General features: G+C 40.2%; 2 non-coding genes across 2 annotated transcripts; both read left to right on the forward strand.

Moving 5' to 3' along the window:
* Positions 1-2,316: 2,316 nt before the first annotated feature.
* On the forward strand, positions 2,317-2,420 carry LOC130984155 (small nucleolar RNA R71). The gene has a single exon (XR_009088106.1). It is a non-coding gene; the product is annotated as a small nucleolar RNA R71 (small nucleolar RNA).
* Positions 2,421-20,104: 17,684 nt separating this feature from the next.
* LOC130984609 (small nucleolar RNA R71) lies at positions 20,105-20,212 on the forward strand. Its single transcript, XR_009088528.1, has one exon. It is a non-coding gene; the product is annotated as a small nucleolar RNA R71 (small nucleolar RNA).
* The last annotated feature ends 1,210 nt before the right edge of the window (positions 20,213-21,422 follow it).

Consider the following 21,422-nt stretch of genomic DNA (forward strand, 5'->3'; position numbering starts at 1 on the left):
GTTTGGGTGGGAAAGTGGTTTGAATTTGAATGGTGAGGTAGGTGGGGTTTTATGGAGGATGGATGTGAGTGGTGAAGAGAAAGATGGGATTTGATAGGTGAAGGGTTTTTGGGGAAGAGGAGTTGAGGTGATTGGTGAATGGGTGAAGAAGAGAGAGAGAGTGGTGGGGTTGGTGGGGATCCTGTGGTGTCAAGGAAAAGTCATCCCTGCACCAAATGGCATTCAAAATCACGTTTTGAGCCATTTCTGGCGTTAAACGCCGGGGTGGTGCCCATTCCTGCCGTTTAACGCCAGGTTTTTGCCCTTTTCTGGCGTTTAACGCCAGTCTGGTGCCCCTTTCTGGCGTTAAACGCCCAGAATGGTGCCAGATTGGGCGTTAAACGCCCAATTGCTAGCCTCACTGGCGTTTAAACGCCAGTGGGTTCTTCCTCCAGGGTGTGCTGTTTTTCTTCCTGTTTTTCATTCTGTTTTTGCTTTTTCAATTGATTTTGTGACTTCTCATGATCATCAACCTACAAAAAACATAAAATAACAAAAGAAAATAGTCAAAATATAATATTGGGTTGCCTCCCAACAAGCACTTCTTTAGTGTCATTAGCTTGACAGAGGACTCTTATGGAGCCTCAGAAATGCTCAGAGCTATGTTGGAACCTCCCAACACCAAACTTAGAGTTTGAATGTGGGGGTTCAACACCAAACTTAGAGTTTGGTTGTGGCCTCCCAACACCAAACTTAGAGTTTGACTGTGGGGGCTCTGTTTGACTCTGATTTGAGAGAAGCTCTTCATGCTTCCTCTCCATGATGACAGAGGGATATCCTTGAGCTTTAAACACCAAGGATTCTTCATTCACTTGAATGATCAACTCTCCTCTATCAACATCAATCACAGCCTTTGCTGTGACTAGGAAGGGTCTGCCAAGGATGATGGTTTCATCCATGCACTTCCCAGTCTCTAGGACTATGAAATCAGCAGGGATGTAATGGTCTTCAATCTTCACCAAAACATCCTCCACAAGTCCATGAGCTTGTTTTCTTGAGTTGTCTGCCATCTCTAATGAGATTCTTGCAGCTTGCACCTCAAAGATCCCTAGCTTCTCCATTACAGAGAGAGGCATGAGGTTTACACTTGACCCTAAGTCACACAGAGCCTTCTTGAAGGTCATGGTGCTTATGGTACAAGGTATTGAAAACTTCCCAGGATCTTGTCTCTTTTGAGGTAATTTCTGCCTAGACAAGTCATCCAGTTCTTTGGTGAGCAAAGGAGGTTCATTCTCCCAAGTCTCATTTCCAAATAACTTGTCATTTAGCTTCATGATTGCTCCAAGGTATTTAGCAACTTGCTCTTCAGTGACATACTCATCCTCTTCAGAGGAAGAATACTCATCAGAGCTCATGAAAGGCAGAAGTAAGTCCAATGGAATCTCTATGGTCTCATTTTGAGCTTCAGATTCCCATGGTCCCTCATTGGGGAACTCAATGGAGGTCAGTGCACGCCCATTGAGGTCTCCCTCAGTGGCGTTCACTTCCTCTCCTTCCTCTCCAAATTCGGCCATGTTGATGGCCTTGCACTCTCCTTTTGGATTTTCTTCTGTATTGCTTGGGAGAGTACTAGGAGGGAGTTCAGTAACTTTCTTGCTCAGCTGTCCCACTTGTGCCTCCAAATTCCTAATGGAGGACCTTGTTTCAGTCATGAAACTTTGAGTGGTTTTGATTAGATCAGAGACCATGGTTGCTAAGTCAGAGGGGTTCTGCTTAGAATTCTCTGTCTGTTGCTGAGAAGATGATGGAAAAGGCTTGCCATTGCTAAACCTATTTCTTCCACCATTATTGTTGTTAAAACCTTGTTGAGATCTTTCTTGATTCTTCCATGAGAAATTTGGGTGATTTCTCCATGAAGAATTATAGGTGTTTCCATAGGGTTCTCCTAGGTAATTCACCTCTTCCATTGAAGGGTTCTCAGGATCATATGCTTCTTCTTCAGATGAAGCATCCTTAGTACTGCTTGGTGCATTTTGCATTCCAGACAGACTTTGAGAGATCAAATTGACTTGTTGGGTCAATATCTTGTTCTGAGCCAGAATGGCATTCAGAGCATCAATCTCAAGAACTCCTTTCTTCTGATTAGTCCCATTGTTCACAGGATTCCTTTCAGAAGTGTACATGAATTGGTTATTTGCAACCATTTCAATCAGCTCTTGAGCTTCTGTAGGCGTCTTCTTCAGATGAAGAGATCCTCCAGCAGAGCTATCCAAAGACATCTTGGATAGTTCAGAGAGACCATCATAGAAAATACCTATGATGCTCCATTCAGAAAGCATGTCAGGAGGACATTTTCTGATCAATTGTTTGTATCTTTCCCAAGCTTCATAGAGGGATTCTCCATCCTTCTGTCTGAAGGTTTGGACTTCCACTCTAAACTTACTCAATTTTTGAGGTGGAAAGAACTTTGCCAAGAAGGCATTGACTAGCTTTTCCCATGAGTCCAGGCTTTCTTTAGGTTGTGAGTCCAACCATGTCCTAGCTCTGTCTCTTACAGCAAAAGGGAATAGCATAAGTCTGTAGACCTCAGGGTCTACCCCATTAGTCTTGACAGTGTCACAGATTTGCAAGAATTCAGCTAAGAACTGATGAGGATCTTCCAATGGAAGTCCATGGAACTTGCAATTCTATTGCATTAGAGAAACTAATTGAGGCTTAAGCTCAAAGTTGTTTGCTCCAATGTCAGGGATAGAGATGCTTCTCCCATAGAAGTCGGGAGCAGGTGCAGTAAAGTCACCCAGCATCTTCCTTGCATTGTTGGCATTGTTGTTGTTTTCGGCTGCCATGGGTCCTTCTTCTTTGAAGGTTTCTGTTAGGTCCTCTACAGAGAATTGTGCCTTAGCTTCTCTTAGCTTTTGCTTCAAGGTCCTTTCAGGTTCAGGGTCAGCTTCAACAAGAATGCTTTTGTCTTTGTTCCTGCTCATATGAAAGAGAAGAGAACAAGAAAATGTGGAATCCTCTATGTCACAGTATAGAGATTCCTTGAGGTGTCAGAGGAAAAGAAAAGTAGAAGACAGAAGTAGAAAATTCGAACTTATCAAAGAAGATGGAGTTCGAATTTTGCATTAAGGAATAGTGTTAGTCCATAAATAGAAGGATGTGAGAAGAAGGGAAGTAATTTTCGAAAATTAAGTAAAATATTTTGAAAACATTTTGAAAAACACTAATTACTTTTCGAAAATAAAAGTGGGAAAGAAATCAAGTGATTTTTGAAAAAGATTTTGAAATTAGAAGTCAAAAAGATTTGATTGAAAACTATTTTGAAAAAGATGAGGTTAAGAAGATATGATTGGTTTTAAAAAAAATATATGATTGAGAAAATATGATTTGAAAACAATTTTTAAAAAGATTTGATTTTAAAAATTAATGACTTGCCTATCAAGAAAAGATATGATTCAAACATTAAACCTTTCTCAACAGAAAAGGCAACATACTTGAAATGTTGAATCAAATCATTAATTGATAGCAAGTATCTTTGAAAAAGGAAAGAAATTGATTTTGAAAACATTTGATTGAAAATATATGATTTGAAAAAGATTTGATTTTGAAAAACTTTGAAAACTTGAAAAAAACATTGATTTGAAAACAAAATCCTCCCCCTTGTGCCATCCTGGCGTTAAACGCCCAGAATGGTGCACATTCTGGCGTTTAACGCCAAAAACTATACCCTTTTGGGCGTTAAACGCCCAACCAGGTACCCTGGCTGGTGTTTAAACGCCAGTCTGTCCTTCTTCACTGGGCGTTTTGAACGCCCAGCTTTTTTTGTGCAATTCCTCTGCTGTATGTTCTGAATCTTCAATTCTCTGTATTATTGACTTGAGAAGACACAAATTAAAAATATTTTTGGATTTTTTTTTAATAATCAAAATGCAACTAAAATCAAATAACAATGCATGCAAGACACCAAACTTAGCAGTTTGTATACTACTGACACTAATGAGAATGCATATGAGACACACAAAACACTTAAGTCAAGAGAATTTAAAGATTAGAGTAAGAAATCATCAATAACATCTTGAAGATCCTTAAGACACATGAATGAATGCATGCAATTGACACCAAACTTAAAATGAGACACTAGACTCAAACAAGAAACATAAAATATTTTTGGTTTTTATGATTTTGTAATTTTTTTGTGCTTTTTCGAAAATTATATGGAAAAGAAAATAAAGGTATCAAAATTCTTAATGAGAATTCCAGGAATCATGCAATGTTAGTCTAAAGCTTCAGTCTAAAGGAATTAGACATGGCTAGCCAAGCTTCAGCAGAACATTGCATTCAAGAGCTAAATTGATGAAGATCAATCAGCTTGGTGATGATAAGAACATCACTTTGAAACACTAGAATTTATTCTTAAGAACTCTGAAAAAATACCTAATCTAAGCAACAAGATGAACCGTTAGTTGTCCATACTCGAACAATCCCCGGCAACGGCGCCAAAAACTTGGTGCGCGAAATTGTGATCACTACACAACTTTGCACAACTAACCAGCAAGTGCACTGGGTCGTCCAAGTAATACCTTACGCGAGTAAGGGTCGATCCCACGGAGATTGTTGGTATGAAGCAAGCTATGGTCACCTTGTAAATCTTAGTCAGGCGGACTCAATTGAGTATAGTGATATACGAATAAAGCATAAAGATAAAGATAGAGGTACTTATGTAATTCATTGGTAAGAACTTCAGATAAGCGTATGAAGATGCCTTCCCTTCCGTCTCTCTGCTTTCCTACTGTCTTCATCCAATCCTTCTTACTCCTTTCCATGGCAAGCTTGTGTAGGGTTTCACCGTTGTCAGTGGCTACCTCCCATCCTCTCAGTGAAAATGTTCCTATGCTCTGTCACAGCATATGGCTAATCAGCTGTCGGTTCTCGGTCAGGCCTGAATAGAATCCAGTGATTCTTTTGCGTCTGTCACTAACGCCCCGCCTGCTAGGAGTTTGAAGCACGTCACAGTCATTCAATCATTGAATCCTACTCAGAATACCACAGACAAGGTTTAGACCTTCCGGATTCTCTTGAATGCCGCCATCAGTTCTCGCCTATACCACGAAGACTCTGATCCCACGGAATGGCTGGCTCGTTTGTCAGGCGAGCACTCGGTTGTCAGGCGATCAACCATGCATCGTGTATCAGGAATCCAAGAGATATTCACTAGAGCCTTGATTGCTTGTAGAACAAAGTGGTTGTCAGTCACCTTGTTCATAGGTGAGAATGATGATGAGTGTCACGGATCATCACATTCATCAAGTTGAAGAACAAGTGATATCTTGGACAAAGAACAAGCGGAATTGAATAGAAGAACAATAGTAATTGCATTAATACTCGAGGTACAGCAGAGCTCCACACCTTAATCTATGGTGTGTAGAAACTCCACCGTTGAAAATACATAAGAACAAGGTCTAGGCATGGCCGTGAGGCCAGCCTCCCAATGATCTAAGAACTAAATGTCCAAAGATATAAATACAATAGTGAAAGGTCCTATTTATAAGAAACTAGTATCCTAAGGTTTACAGAGATGAGTAAATGACATAAAAATCCACTTCCGGGCCCACTTGGTGTGTGCTTGGGCTGAGCAATGAAGCAATTTCGTGTAGAGACTCTTCTTGGAGTTAAACGCCAGCTTTTATGCCAGTTTGGGCGTTTAACTCCCATTTTGGTGCCAGTTCCGGCGTTTAACGCTGGGATTTCTGAGGGTGACTTTGAACGCCGGTTTGGGCCATCAAATCTTGGGCAAAGTATGGACTATCATATAATGCTGGAAAGCCCAGGATGTCTACTTTCCAACGCCGTTAAGAGCGCGCCAATTGGGCTTCTGTAGCTCCAGAAAATCCACTTCGAGTGCAGGGAGGTCAGAATCCAACAGCATCTGCAGTCCTTTTCAGTCTCTGAATCAGATTTTTGCTCAGGTCCCTCAATTTCAGCCAGAAAATACCTGAAATCACAGAAAAACACACAAACTTATAGTAAAGTCCAGAAAAGTGAATTTTAACTAAAAACTAATAAAAATATACTAAGAACTCAACTAAAACTACTAAAAACATACTAAAAACAATGCCAAAAAGGGTATAAATTATCCGCTCATCACATATCTTTTTCTGAATTTTATCTTTTTCAAAAATTTGATTTTAAAATATCTTTTCTAACTTCTTATCTTCTTATCTTTTCAAAATTAATTTTCAAATCTTTTTCAACTAACTATTTGACTTTTTGTTTGTTTCTTATCTTTTTCAAAACTACCTAACTACTCTTCCGTCTCTAATTTTCGAAAATACCTCCCTCTTTTTTCAAAAATTCTTTTTAATTAATTAATTGTTTTAAATTTTAATTTTAATTTTATCTTCCCTTTTATTTTCGAAAATTATTTAACTCCTTTTTTAAAATTTATTTTCAAAAATTTCTCCCTCTCTCTTCTTCTTCTATTTATTTATTCATGTACTAACACCTCTCTTCACCTCTCTTCACCTCTCTTCATCTCAAATCACTGCCTCTATCCTCACCCGTGTGTTTGGATTCTCCTTCCTTTATTCCCTTCTTCTTCTAACATAAAGGAATCTCTATACTGTGACATAGAGGATTTCTCTTCCTTTTCTATTCTCTTCTTTCTCATATGAGCAGGAATAAGGAAAAAGGCATTCTTGTTGAAGCTGATCCTGAACCTGAAAGGACTCTGAAGAGGAAACTAAGAGAAGCTAAATTACAACAATCCAGAGACAACCTTACTAAGATTTTCGAACAAGAAAAGGAGATGGCAGCCGAACCCAACAACAATAATGCAAGGAGGATGCTTGGTGATTATGCTACACCTACTTCCAAGTTTCATGGAAGAAGCATCTCAATTCTTGCATATCTGTGAGACTGTTAAGACTAATGGAGTAGATCCTGAAGTCTACAGGCTCATACTTTTCCCTTTTGCTGTAAGAGACAGAGCTAGAACATGGTTGGACTCACAACCTAAAGATAGCCTGGACTCTTGGGATAAGTTGGTCATGACCTTCTTGGTTAAGTTCTTTCCTCCTTAAAAGTTGAGCAAGCTTAGAGTGGATGTTCAAACCTTCAAGTAAAAAGATGGTGAATCCCTCTATGAAGCTTGAGAAAGATACAAGCAGATGACCAAAAGGTGTCCTTCTGACATGTTTTCAGAATGGACCATGATAGATATATTCTATTATGGTCTGTCTGAGTTCTCTAAAATGTCACTGGACCATTCTACAGGTGGATCCATTCACTTAAAGAAAACACTTGCAGAAGCTCAGGAACTTACTGAAATGGTTGCAAATAACCAATTCATGTACACTTCTGAGAGGAATTCCGTGAATAATGGGACGCCTCAAAGGAAGGGAGTTCTTGAAATTGATGCTCTGAATGCCATATTGGCTCAGATAAAATGTTGACTCAGCAAGTCAACATGATTTCTCAAAGTCTGAATGGATGGCAAAATGCATCCAACAGCACTAAAGAGGCATCTTCTGAAGAAGAAGCTTATGATCCTGAGAATCCTGCAATGGCAGAGGTAAATTACATGGGTGAACCTTATGGAAACACCTATAATTCATCATGGAGAAATCACCCAAATTTCTTATGGAAGGATCAACAAAAGCCTCAACAAGGCTTTAATAATGGTGGAAGAAACAGGTTCAGCAATAGCAAACCTTTTCCATCATCTTCTCAGAAACAAACAGAGAATTTTGAACAGAGCTCTTCTAACTTAGCAAACATAGTCCCTGTTTTGTCTAAGGCCAGCTGAGTAAGAAGGTAACTGAAACTCCTCCTAGTACTCTCCCAAGCAATACTGAAGAGAATCCAAAAAGAGAGTGCAAGGCCATTGACATAGTCAACACGGCCGAACCAAGAGAGGAAGGAGAGGACGTGAATCCCAATGAGGAAGACCTCATGGGACGTCTCTCAAGCAAGAAGGAGTTCCCTATTGAGGACCCAAAGGAATATGAGGCTCATATAGAGACCATAGAGATTCCATTAAATCTCCTTCTGCCATTCATGAGCTCTGAAGACTATTCTTCCTCTGAAGAGGATGAAGATGTAACTGGAGAGCAAGTTGCTCAATATCTAGGAGCTATCATGAAGCTGAATGCCAAGTTGTTTGGTAATAAAGTCTTGGGAAGGTGAACCTCCCTTGCTCATTAGTGAACTAGATACATGGGTTCAGCAAACTTTACCTCAAAAGAAACAAGATCCTGGTAAATTCTTAATACCCTGTACCATAGGCACCATGACCTTTAACAAGGCTCTATATGACCTAGGGTTAGGCAAAAACCTTATGCCACTCTCTGTAATGGAGAAGCTGGGGATCATTGAGGTACAACCTGCCATATTCCCATTACAAATGGCAAACAAGTCAGTAAGACAAGCTTATGGATTAGTAGAGGACGTGTTAGTAAAGGTTAAGGGCCTTTACATCCCTGTTGATTTAATAATTTTAGACACTAGAAAGGAGGAGGATGAATGCATCATCCTGGAAAAAACTTTTCTAGCCACAGCAGGAGCTGTGATAGATGTTAACAGAGGAGAATTAGTCCTTTAATTGAATGGGGACTACCTTGTTTTTAAGACCCAAGGGTGCTCTTCTGTATACATGGAGAGGAAGTATGAAAAGCTTCTCTCAATACAGAGTCAAACAAAGCCCCCACAATCAAACTCTAAGTTTGGTGTTCGGAGGCCACAACCAAACTCTAAGTTTGGTGTTGAGAAGCCCCCACATTCAAACTCTAAGTTTGGTGTTGGGAGGCCCTCATCATGCTCTGAACATCTGTGAGGCTCCATGAGAGCCCACTGTCAAGCTAGTGACATTTAAAGAGTGCTTATTGGGAGGCAACCCAATTTTTATTTATCTAATTTTATTTTTATTTTATTGTTATTTTATGTTTTATTAGGTTCATGATCATGTGGAGTCACGAAAAAAATACTAAAATTAAAAACAGAATAAAAAAAATAGCAGAAGAAAAATCACACCCTGGAGGAAGGACTTACTGGCGTTTAAACGCCAGTAAGGAGCATCTGGCTGGCGTTCAACGCCAGAACAGAGCATGGACCTGGCGCTGAATGCCAGAAACAAGCAACATCCTGGCGTTTGAACACCAGGAATATACCCTGAGGAGAGCTACCGCTGAACGCCAGAAACAAGCATGGAACTGGTGTTCAATGCCAGAAACATGCTGCAATTGGGCGTTGAACGCCCAAAATAAGCATCACTTCGGCGTTTAAACGCCAAAATTGTATGCAAAGGCATTCTACATGCCTAATTGGTGCAGGGATGTAAATCCTTGACACCTCAGGATCTGTGGACCCCACAGGATCATCTCAGGATCAGTGGACCCCACAGGATCCCCACCTACCTCCACTCACCTTCCCTCCTCATAATCCAATAACACCCTTTCCCAAGAACCCTTCACCAATCACTTCAATCTCTCTTCCCCATCACCTCTTCACCACTCACATCCATCTACTTTTTCCCATAAACCCCACCTACCTTCAAAATTCAAAATTTCTTTCCCACCCAAACCCACCCTAAATAGCCGAACCTACCCCCTCTCCCTTCACTATATAAACCCCCCCATTCTTCTTGATTTTCACACACCACAACCCTCTCTTCTCCTTATTGGCCGAATACACCTCTCCCCCTCTTCTCCATATTTTCTTCTTCTTCTTTTTCTCTTCTTTCTTCTCTTGCTCAAGGGCGAGCAATTTTCTAAGTTTGGTGCGGTAAAAGCATAGCTTTTTGTTTTTCCATAACCATTGATGGCACCTAAGGCCGGAGAATCCTCGAGAAAAGAAAAAGGGAAGACAAAAGCTTCCACCTCCGAGTCATGAGAGATGGAAAGATTCATCTCCAAAGCCCATCAAGACCACTTCTATGATGTTGTGGCCAAGAAGAAGGTGATCCCCGAGGTCCCTTTCAAGCTCAAGAAAAATGAGTATCTGGAAATCCGACATGAGATCCAAAGAAGAGGTTGGGAAGTTTTGACCAACCCCATGCAACAAGTCGGAATCTTAATGGTTCAAGAGTTCTATGCCAATGCATGGATCACTAGGAACCATGATCAAAGTAAGAACCCGAATCCAAAGAATTATCTTACAATGGTTCGGGGGAAATACTTAGATTTTAGTCCAGAAAATGTGAGGTTGGCATTCAACTTGCCCATGATGCAAGGAGATGAATACTCCTACACTAGAAGGGTCAACTTTGATCAAAGGTTGGACCAAGTCCTCATGGACATATGTATGGAAGGAGCTCAATGGAAAAGAGACTCTAAATGCAAGCCGGTTCAATTAAGAAGACTGGACCTTAAGCCTGTGGCTAGAGGATGGTTGGAGTTCATCCAACGCTCCATTATCCCTACTAGCAACCGATCCGAAGTTACTGTGGATCGGGCCATCATGATTCATAGCATCATGAATAGAGATGAAGTAGAAGTTCATGAAGTCATCTCCCTTGAATTCTACAAAATAGCCGAAAAGCCCTCCACCATGGCAAGGCTAGCTTTTCCTCATCTTATTTTCCATCTATGTTACTCAGCTGGAGTTATCATAGAGGGAGACATCTCCATTGAGGAGGATAAACCCATCACTAGAAAAAGGATGGAGCAAACAAGAGAGCCCACTCATGGACCCCAAGAGACACATGAGGAAGCTCATCACCAAGAAATCCCGGAGATGCCTCAAGGGATGCACTTTCCTCCCAAAAACTATTGGGAATAACTCAACAGTTCTCTAGAAGATTTGAGTTACAATGTGGATCAATTAAGGGTGAAACATCAAGAGCACTCCATCATTCTTCATGAAATTAGAGAAGATCAAAGAGTAATGAGGGAGGAGCAACAAAGGCAAGGAAGAGACATAGAAGAGTGGTAGCGCGAAATTGTGAACAATACTTTTCACAACTCTCATAATCCCCGGTAATGAATCCAAAAACTTGGTGTTCAATACCATGGCATAAACACAACTTCGCACAACTAACCAGCAAGTGCACTGGGTCGTCCAAGTAATAAACCTTACGCGAGTAAGGGTCGATCCCACGGAGATTGTTGGTATGAAGCAAGCTATGGTCACCTTGTAAATCTTAGTCAGGCAGACTCAAATGGGTATAGTGATATACGAATAAAACATAAAGATAAAGATAGAGGTACTTATGTAATTCATTGGTAGGAACTTCAGATAAGCGCATGAAGATGCCTTCCCTTCCGTCTCTCTGCTTTCCTACTGTCTTCATCCAATCCTTCTTACTCCTTTCCATGGCAAGCTTATGCAAGGGTTTCACCGTTGTCAGTGGCTACCTCCCATCCTCTCAGTGGAAATGTTCAACGCACCCTGTCACGGCACGGCTATCCATCTGTCGGTTCTCGATCAGGCCGGAATAGAATCCAGTGATTCTTTTGCGTCTGTCACTAACGCCCCGCCTTCAGGAGTTTGAAGCACGTCACAGTCATTCAATCATTGAATCCTACTCAGAATACCACAGACAAGGTTAGACCTTCCGGATTCTCTTGAATGCCGCCATCAGTTCTTGCCTATACCACGAAGACTCTGATCTCACGGAATGGCTGGCTCGTTTGTCAGGTGAGCACTCGGTTGTCAGGCGATCAACCATGCATCGTGTATCAGGAATCCAAGAGATATTCACCCAATCTAAGGTAGAACGGAGGTGGTTGTCAGTCACACGTTCATAGGTGAGAATGATGATGAGTGTCACGGATCATCACATTCATCAAGTTGAAGAACAAGTGATATCTTGGACAAAGAACAAGCGGAATTGAATAGAAGAACAATAGTAATTGCATTAATACTCGAGGTACAGCAGAGCTCCACACCTTAATCTATGGTGTGTAGAAACTCCACCGTTGAAAATACATAAGAACAAGGTCTAGGCATGGCCGTGAGGCCAGCCTCCCAATGATCTAAGAACTAGATGTCCAAAGATGAAAATACAATAGTAAAAGGTCCTACTTATAGGAAACTAGTAGCCTAAGGTTTACAAAGATGAGTAAATGACATAAAAATCTACTTCCGGGCCCACTTGGTGTGTGCTTGGGCCGAGCAATGAAGCATTTTCATGTAGAGACTCTTCTTGGAGTTAAACGCCAGCTTTTATGCCAGTTTGGGCGTTTAACTCCCATTTTGGTGCCAGTTCCGGCGTTTAACGCTGGGAATTCTGAGGGTGACTTTGAACGCCGGTTTGGGCCATCAAATCTTGGGCAAAGTATGGACTATCATATATTTCTGGAAAGCCCAGGATGTTTACTTTTCAACGCCGTTGAGAGCGCGTCAATTGGGCTTTTGTAGCTCCAGAAAATCCACTTCGAGTGCAGGGAGGTCAGAATCCAACAGCATCTGCAGTCCTTTTCAGTCTCTGAATCAGATTTTTGCTCAGGTCCCTCAATTTCAGCCAGAAAATACCTAAAATCACAGAAAAACACAAAAACTCATAGTAAAGTCCAGAAAAGTGAATTTTAACTAAAAACTAATAAAAATATACTAAAAACTAACTAAATCCTACTAGAAACATACTAAAAACAATGCCAAAAAGCGTATAAATTATCCGCTCATCAAAGAGCTTAAGGACATTATTGGTCCTTCAAGAAGAAGACACGACTAAGGTGGACTCATTCCTTGTTCTTATTTTTCTATTTTTCGATTTTTATGCTATATGTTTATCTATCTTTTGTGTCTCTACTTCATGATCATTAGTATTTAGTAACTATGTCTTAAGGCTATGAATAACTCCATGAATCCTTCACCTCTCTTAAATGAAAAAAAATGTTTTTAAATTCAAAAGAACAAGAAGTACATGAGTTTCGAATTAATCCTTGAATTTGGTTTAATTATATTGATCTGGTGACAATACTTTTTGTTTTCTGAATGAATGTTTGAACAGTGCATATTTTTGATCTTATTGTTTTTGAATGTTAAAAATGTTGGCTCTTGAAAGAATGATGAAAAAGAGAAATGTTATTGATGATCTGAAAAATCATAAAATTGATTCTTGAAGCAAGAAAAAGTTGTGAATAGCAAAAGCTTGCGAAAAAAAAAATTAGGCGAAAAAAAATAAGAAAGAAAAAAAAAAGGAAAAGCAAGCAAAAAAAGCCAACAGCCCTTAAAACCAAAAGGCAAGGGTAAAAAGGATCCGAGGCTTTGAGCATCAATGGATAGGAGGGCCCAAGGAATTAAAATCCAGGCCTAAGCGGCTAAATAAAGCTGTCTCTAACCATGTGCTTGTGGCATGCAGGTCCAAGTGAAAAGCTTGAGACTGAGTGGTTAAAGTCGGGATCCAAAGCAAAAAGAGTGTGCTTAAGAGCTCCGGACACCTCTAACTGGGGACTCTAGCAAAGCTGAGTCACAATCTGAAAAGGTTCACCCAGTCATGTGTCTGTGGCATGTATGTATCCGGTGGTAATACTGAAAAACACAGTGCTTAGGGCCACGACCAAGACTCATAAAAGTAGCTGTGTTCAAGAATCAACATACTTAACTAGGAGAATCAATAACACTATCCGAAATTCTAAGTTCCTAGAGAAGCCAATCATTCTGAACTTCAAAGGAAAAAGTGAGATGCCAAAACTATTCAGAAGAAAAAAGCTACAAGTCCCGTTCATCTAATTAGAACTAATATTCATTGATATTTTGGGATTTATAGTATATTCTCTTCTTTATATCCTAATTGATTTTCAGTTTCTTGGGGAGAAGCAACAATTTAAGTTTGGTGTTGTGATGAGCGGATAATTTATACGCTTTTTTTGGCATTGTTTTTAGGTAGTTTTTAGTATGATCTAGTTACTTTTAGGGATGTTTTCATTAGTTTTTATGCTAAATTCACATTTCTGGACTTTACTATGAGTTTGTGTATTTTTCTGTGATTTTAGGTATTTTCTGGCTGAAATTGAGGGACCTGAGCAAAACTCTGATAAGAAGGCTGACAAAGGACTGCTGATGCTGTTGGATTCTGACCTCTCTGCACTGGAAATGGATTTTCTAGAGCTACAGAACTTCAAATGGCGAGCTTTTAACGACGTTGGAAAGTAGACATCCAGAACTTTCCAGCAATATATAATAGTCTATACTTTATTCGAGATTAGATGACGTAAACTGGTGCTCAACTCCAGTTCCATGCTGCATTCTGGAGTCAAACGCCAGAAACACGTCACGAACTAGAGTTGGATGCCAAAAACACGTTACAACTTGGCGTTCAACTCCAAAAGAAGCCTCAGCTCGTGTAAAGATCAAGCTCAGCCCAAAAACACACCAAGTGGGCCCCGGAAGTGGATTTATGCATCAATTACTTACTTCTGTTAACCCAAGTAGCTAGTTTAGTATAAATAGAACTTTTTACTAGTGTATTAGACGTCTTTTGATAAATCTTTGATCAGTTTATGTGGTCTTTCATGGGGGCTGGCCATTCGGCCATGCCTGGACCTTCATCACTTATGTATTTTCAACGGTGGAGTTTCTACACACCATAGATTAAGGGTGTGGAGCTCTGCTGTACCTCAAGTTTTAATCTAATTACTACTATTTTCTATTCAATTCAATTTATTCCTGCTCTAAGATACCATTCGTACTTCAACCTAATGGATGTGATGATCCTTGACACTCATCATCATCCATCCTTATGAACGCGTGCCTGACAACCACTTTCGTTCTACAAGCGAGAGCTAGGATGCGTATCTCTTGGATTCCTGATACACGATGCATGGTTGCCCTTCGCCTGACAACCGAGCCTTCCATTCCATGAGATTAGAGTCTTCGTGGTATAAGCTAGAATTGATGGCGGCATTCATGAGAATCCGGAAAGTCTAAACCTTGTCTGTGGTATTCCGAGTAGGATTCTGGGATTGAATGACTGTGATGAGCTTCAAACTCGCGATTGTTGGGCGTGATGACAAACGCAAAAGAATCAATGGATTTTATTCCGACATGATCAAGAACCGACAGATGATTAGTTGTGCCGTGACAGAGCATTTGGACCTTTTTCACTGAGAGGATGGGATGTAACCATTGACAACGGTGATGCCCTACATACAGCTTGCCATAGAAAGGAGTGACAAAGATTGGATAAAAGCAGTAAGAAAGCAGAGATTCAGAAGGAACACAGCACCTCCATACACTTGTCTGAAATTTCCACCGTTGAGTTACTTGAGTAACTCTATCTTTATTTTCTGTTTATTTATTGTTATTATACGAAAACTCATAACCATTTATTATCCGCCTGACTGCGATTTACAAGGTGACCTTAGCTTGCTTCATACCAACAATCTCTGTAGGATCGACCCTTACTCACGTTTGAGACAAAGTATGCGGAGTTGTGACAAAGTGTGATTCACGTTTGAGAGCACCAAGTCTTTGGAGCCATTGTTGATGATCACAATTTCGCCTACCATTGCCAAAGATTGCTCTCGTAGAAGAAATTAAAACGCGGCTTCGAATCAACAACAATGTCGTGTATTCGCTGTAAACGTCAATGGTGTGCCTTGTGGGAGCCTTAGATGAGACTTAATCATGTATTTTAATGCGTGAACATCTTATACCCTTTTTCAAGTTATTTTTATAATGTTTTTAGTTAAGATTTTAATTATTTTTAATTGATTTTAGTGCCAAATTCACCTTTGGATGCTACTTTGAGTTTTTCTTGTATTTTTATAGTTTTAGGTAAAATTCAGAGCATTTTGGAGAAGCCTGAAGCAAGAAACAAAAAAGCTATCAGCTCCCCCTTGGACGCTGAATGCCCAACCTGGCATTCAACTTCCAGCAAGGGGCATGAAGTCAGAAGCGTGCACTCCTATTTGGGCGTGCATTCCTCTTTGGGCGTTGAACGCCGTTGAGAGCACGCCAATTGGGCTTCTGTAGCTCCAGAAAATCAACTTCGAGTGCAGGGAGGTCAGAATCCAACAGCATCTGCAGTCCTTTTCAGTCTCTGAATCAGATTTTTGCTCAGGTCCCTCAATTTCAGCCAGAAAATACCTGAAATCACAGAAAAACACAAAAACTCATAGTAAAGTGCAGAAAAGTGAAGTTTAACTAAAAACTAATAAAAATATACTAAAAACTAACTAAATCCTACTAGAAACATACTAAAAACAATGCCAAAAAGCGTATAAATTATCCGCTCATCACAACACCAAACTTAAATTGTTGCTTGTCCTCAAGCAACTGAAAATCAAATAAGATAAAAAGAAGAGAATATACTATAGACTCCAAATTATCAATGAAACTTAGCTCCAAATTAGATGAGCGGGACTAGTAGCTTTTTGCCTCCGAACAGTTTTGGCATCTCACTTTATCCTTTGAAATTCAGAATGATTGGCTTCTTTAGGAACTCAGAATCCAGATAGTGTTATTGATTCTCTTAGTTAAGTATGATGATTCTTGAACACAGCTACTTATTGAGTCTTGGCCGTGGCCCAAAGCACTCTGTCTTCCAATATTACCACCGGATACATACATGCCACAGACACATAATTGGGTGAACCTTTTCAGATTGTGACTCAGCTTTGCTAAAGTCCCCAATTAGAGGTGTCCAGGGTTCTTAAGCACACTCTTTTTGCCTTGGATCACAACTTTATTTCTTTCTTTTTCTTTCTTTTTCTTTTTCTTTCGTTTTTTTTTTCGCCTCCTTTTTTTTTTGTATTCACTGCTTTTTCTTGCTTCAAGAACCATTTGATGATTTTTCAGATGCTCAGTAACATGTCTCCTTTTTCATCATTCTTTCAAGAGCCAACATTCATGAACCACAAATTCAAAAGACACATGCACTGTTCAAGCATACATTCAGAAAACAAAAAGTATTGCCACCACATCAAACTAATTAAGCTAGTTTTAAAGATGAATTCGAAATCCTGTACTTCTTGTTCTTTTGTGATTAAAACATTTTTCATTTAAGAAAGGTGATGGATTCATAGGACATTCATAACTTTAAGGCATAGACACTAAGACACTAATGATCATAAGACACAAACATGGACAAACATAAGCATAAAAATTCAAAAAACAGAAAAATAAAGAACAAGGAGATTAAAGAACGGGTCCACCTTAGTGATGGCGGCTTGTTCTTCCTCTTGAAGGTCTTATGGAGTGCTTGAGCTCCTCAATATCTCTTCCTTGCCTTTGTTGCTCCTCTCTCATGATTCTTTGATCTTCTCTAATTTCATGGAGGAGGATGGAATGTTCTTGGTGCTCCACCCTTAGTTGTCCCATGTTGGAACTCAGTTCTCCTAGGGAGGTGTTGATTTGCTCCCAATAGTTTTGTGGAGGAAAGTGCATCCCTTGAGGTATCTCAGGGATTTCACGATGAGTGGGATCTCTTGTTTGCTCCATCCTTTTCTTAGTGATGGGCTTAAGGTCATGCCTTCTCAGTTGAACCGGCTTCCTTCTTGAATCTCTCTTTCATTGAACGCCCTCTTCATAAATGTCTATGAGGACTTGGTCTAACCTTTGATCAAAGTTGACCCTTCTTCAGGGCCACAACTTCATAGAAGTGGTCTTGATGCACCCTTGAGATGAATCTCTCCATCTCCCATGACTCGGAGGAGGAGGCTTTTGCCTTCCCTTTCCTCTTTCTAGAGGTTTCTCCGGCCTTGGATGCCATAAATGGTTATGGAAAAACAAAAAGCAATGCTTTTACCACACCAAACTTAAAAGGATTGCTCGTCCTCGAGCAAAAGAAGAAAGAAGAGAGTAGAAGAAGAAGAAATGGAGGAGATGGAGGTGGCTTTGTGGTTCGGCCTTTATGGGTGGGTTTGGGTGGGGAAGTGGTTTGAATTTTGAATGGTGAGGGAGATGGGGTTTTATGAAGGATGGATGTGAGTGGTGAAGAGAAGATGGGTTTTAATAGGTGATGGGTTTTTGGGGAAGAGGTAATGAGGTGATTGGTGAATGGGGAAGAAGAGAGAGAGTGGTGGGGTTGGTGGGGATCCTGTGGGGTCCACAGATCCTGAGGTGTCAAGGAAAAGTCATCCCTGCACCAAATGGCATGCAAAATCACGTTTTGAGCCAATTCTGGCGTTAAATGCCGGGCTGGTGCCCATTTCTGGCGTTTAACGCCAGGTTCTTGCCCTTTTCTGGCGTTTAACGCCAGTCTGGTGCCCCTTTCTGGCGTTAAACGCCCAGAATGGTGCCAGACTGGGCGTTAAACGCCCACCTGCTAGCCTTACTGGCGTTTAAACGCCAGTAAGTTCTTCCTCCAGGGTGTGCTATTTTTCTTCCTGTTTTTCATTCTGTTTTTGCTTTTTCAATTGATTTTGTGACTTCTCATGATCATCAACCTACAAAAAACATAAAATAACAAAAGAAAATAGATAAAATATAACATTGGGTTGCCTCCCAACAAGCGCTTCTTTAATGTCAGTAGCTTGACAGATGGCTCTCATGGAGCCTCACAAATGATCAGAGTAATGTGGGAACCGCCCAACACCAAACTTAGAGTTTGAATGTGGGGGTTCAACACCAAACTTAGAGTTTGGTTGTGGCCTCCCAAAACCAAACTTAGAGTTTGACTATGGGGGCTCTGCTTGACTCTGATTTGAGAGAAGCTCTTCATGCTTCCTCTCCATGGTGACAGAGGGATATCCTTGAGCCTTAAACACAAAGGATTCTTCATTCTCTTGAATGATCAGTTCGCCTCCATCAACATCAATCACAGCCTTTGCTGTGGCTAGGAAGGGTCTGCCAAGGATGATAGATTCATCCATGCACTTCCCAGTCTCTAGGACTATGAAATCAGCAGGGATGTGATGGTCTTCAATCTTCACCAAAACATCCTCTACAAGTCCATGAGCTTGTTTTCTTGAGTTGTCTGCCATCTCTAGTGAGATTTTTGCAGCTTGCACCTCAAAGATCCCTAGCTTCTCCATTACAGAGAGAGGCATGAGGTTTACACTTGACCCTAAGTCACACAAGGCCTTCTTGAAGGTCATGGTGCCTATGGTACAAGGTATTGAAAACTTCCCAGGATCCTGTCTCTTTTGAGGCAGTTTCTGCCTAGGCAAGTCATCCAGTTCTTTGGTGAGCAAAGGGGGTTCATCCTCCCAAGTCTCATTTCCAAATAACTTGTCATTTAGCTTCATGATTGCTCCAAAGTATTTAGCAACTTGCTCTTCAGTGACATACTCTTCCTCTTCAGAGGAGGAATACTCATCAGAGCTCATGAAAGCAGAAGTAAGTCCAATGGAATCTTTATGGTCTCATTTTGAGCCTCAGATTCCCATGGTTCCTCATTGGGGAACTCAGTGGAGGCTAGTGCACGCCCATTGAGGTCTCCCTCAGTGGCGTTTACTTCCTCTCCTTCCTCTCCAAATTCGGCCATATTGATGGCCTTGCACTCTCCTTTTGGATTTTCTTCTGTATTGCTTGGAAGAGTACTAGGAGGGAGTTCAGTAATTTTCTTGCTCAGCTGTCCCACTTGTGCCTCCAAATTCCTAATGGAGGACCTTGTTTCAGTCATGAAACTTTGAGTGGTTTTGATTAGATCAGAGACCATGGTTGCTAAGTCAGAGAGGTTCTGCTTAGAATTCTCTGTCTGTTGCTGAGAAGATGATGGAAAAGGCTTGCCATTGCTAAACCTGTTTCTTCCACCATTATTGTTGTTGAAACCTTGTTGAGGTCTCTGTTGATCCTTCCATGGGAAATTTGGATGATTCCTCCATGAAGAATTATAGGTGTTTCCATAGGGTTCTCCTAGGTAATTCACCTCTTCCATTGAAGGGTTCTCAGGATCATAAGCTTCTTCTTCAGATGAAGTATCCTTAGTACTGCTTGGTGCATTTTGCATTCCAGACAGACTTTGAGAAATCAAATTGACTTGTTGAGTCAATATTTTATTCTGAGCCAATATGGCATTCAGAGTATCAATCTCAAGAACTCCTTTCTTCTGATTAGTCCCATTGTTCACAGGATTCCTTTCAGAAGTGTACATGAATTGGTTATTTGCAACCATTTCAATTAGCTCTTGAGCTTCTGTAGGCGTCTTCTTCAAATGAAGAGATCCTCCAGCAGAGCTATCCAAAGACATCTTGGACAGTTCAGAGAGACCATCATAGAAAATACCTATGATGCTCCATTCAGAAAGCATATCAGAGGGGCACTTTCTGATTAATTGTTTGTATCTTTCCCAAGCTTCATAGAGGGATTCTCCATCCTTCTGTTTGAAGGTTTGGACTTCCACTCTAAGCTTACTCAATTTTTGAGGTGGAAAGAACTTTGCCAAGAAGGCATTGACTAGCTTTTCCCATGAGTCCAGGCTTTCTTTAGGTTGTGAGTCCAACCATGTCCTAGCTCTGTCTCTTACAGCAAAAGGGAATAGCATAGGTCTGTAGACTTCAGGGTCAACCCCATTAGTCTTGACAGTGTCACAGATTTGTAAGAATTCAGCTAAGAACTGATGAGGATCTTCCAATGGAAGTATATGAAACTTGCAATTCTGTTGCATTAGAGAAACTAATTGAGGCTTAAGCTCAAAGTTGTTTGCTCCAATGGCAGGGATAGAGATGCTTCTCCCATAGAAGTCGGGAGTAGGTGCAGTAAAGTCACCCAGCACCTTCCTTGCATTGTTTGCATTATTGTTGTTTTCGGCTGCCATGTGTTCTTCTTCTTTGAAGATTTCTGTTAGGTCCTCTGCAGAGAGTTGTGCCTTAGCTTCTCTTAACTTTCGCTTCAAGGTCCTTTCAGGTTCAGGATCAGCTTCAACAAGAATGCCTTTGTCTTTGTTCCTGCTCATATGAATGAGAAGAGAACAAGAAAATATGGAATCCTCTATGTCACAGTATAGAGATTCCTTGAGGTGTCAGAGGAAAAGAAAAATGGAAGACAGAGGTAGAAAATTCGAACTTATCAAGAAAGATGGAGTTCGAATTGTGCATTAAGGAATAGTGTTAGTCCATAAATAGAAGGATGTGAGAGGAGGGAAAGTGATTTTCGAAAATTAAGTAAAAGAATTTGAAAACATTTTGAAAAACATTAATTAATTTTCGAAAATAAGAGTGGGAAAGAAATCAAGTGATTTTTGAAAAAAAGATTTTGAAATTAGAAATCAAAAAGATTTGATTGAAAACTATTTTGAAAAGGATGAGGTTAAGAAGATATGATTGGTTTTTAAAAAAAAATATGTGATTGAGAAGATATGATTTGAAAGCAATTTTAAAAGGTTTGATTTTAAAAATTAATAACTTGGCTATCAAGAAAAGATATGATTCAAACATTAAACCTTTCTCAACAGAAAAGGCAACATACTTGAAATGTTGAATCAAATCATTAATTGATAGCAAGTATCTTTGAAAAAGGAAAGAAATTGATTTTGAAACATTTGATTGAAAAGATATGATTTGAAAAAGATTTGATTTTGAAAAACTTTGAAAACTTGAAAAAAAAATTGATTTGAAAACAAA

Source organism: Arachis stenosperma, chromosome 5 (genome assembly GCF_014773155.1).
Source record: "Arachis stenosperma cultivar V10309 chromosome 5, arast.V10309.gnm1.PFL2, whole genome shotgun sequence".
Taxonomy (NCBI): domain Eukaryota; kingdom Viridiplantae; phylum Streptophyta; class Magnoliopsida; order Fabales; family Fabaceae; genus Arachis; species Arachis stenosperma.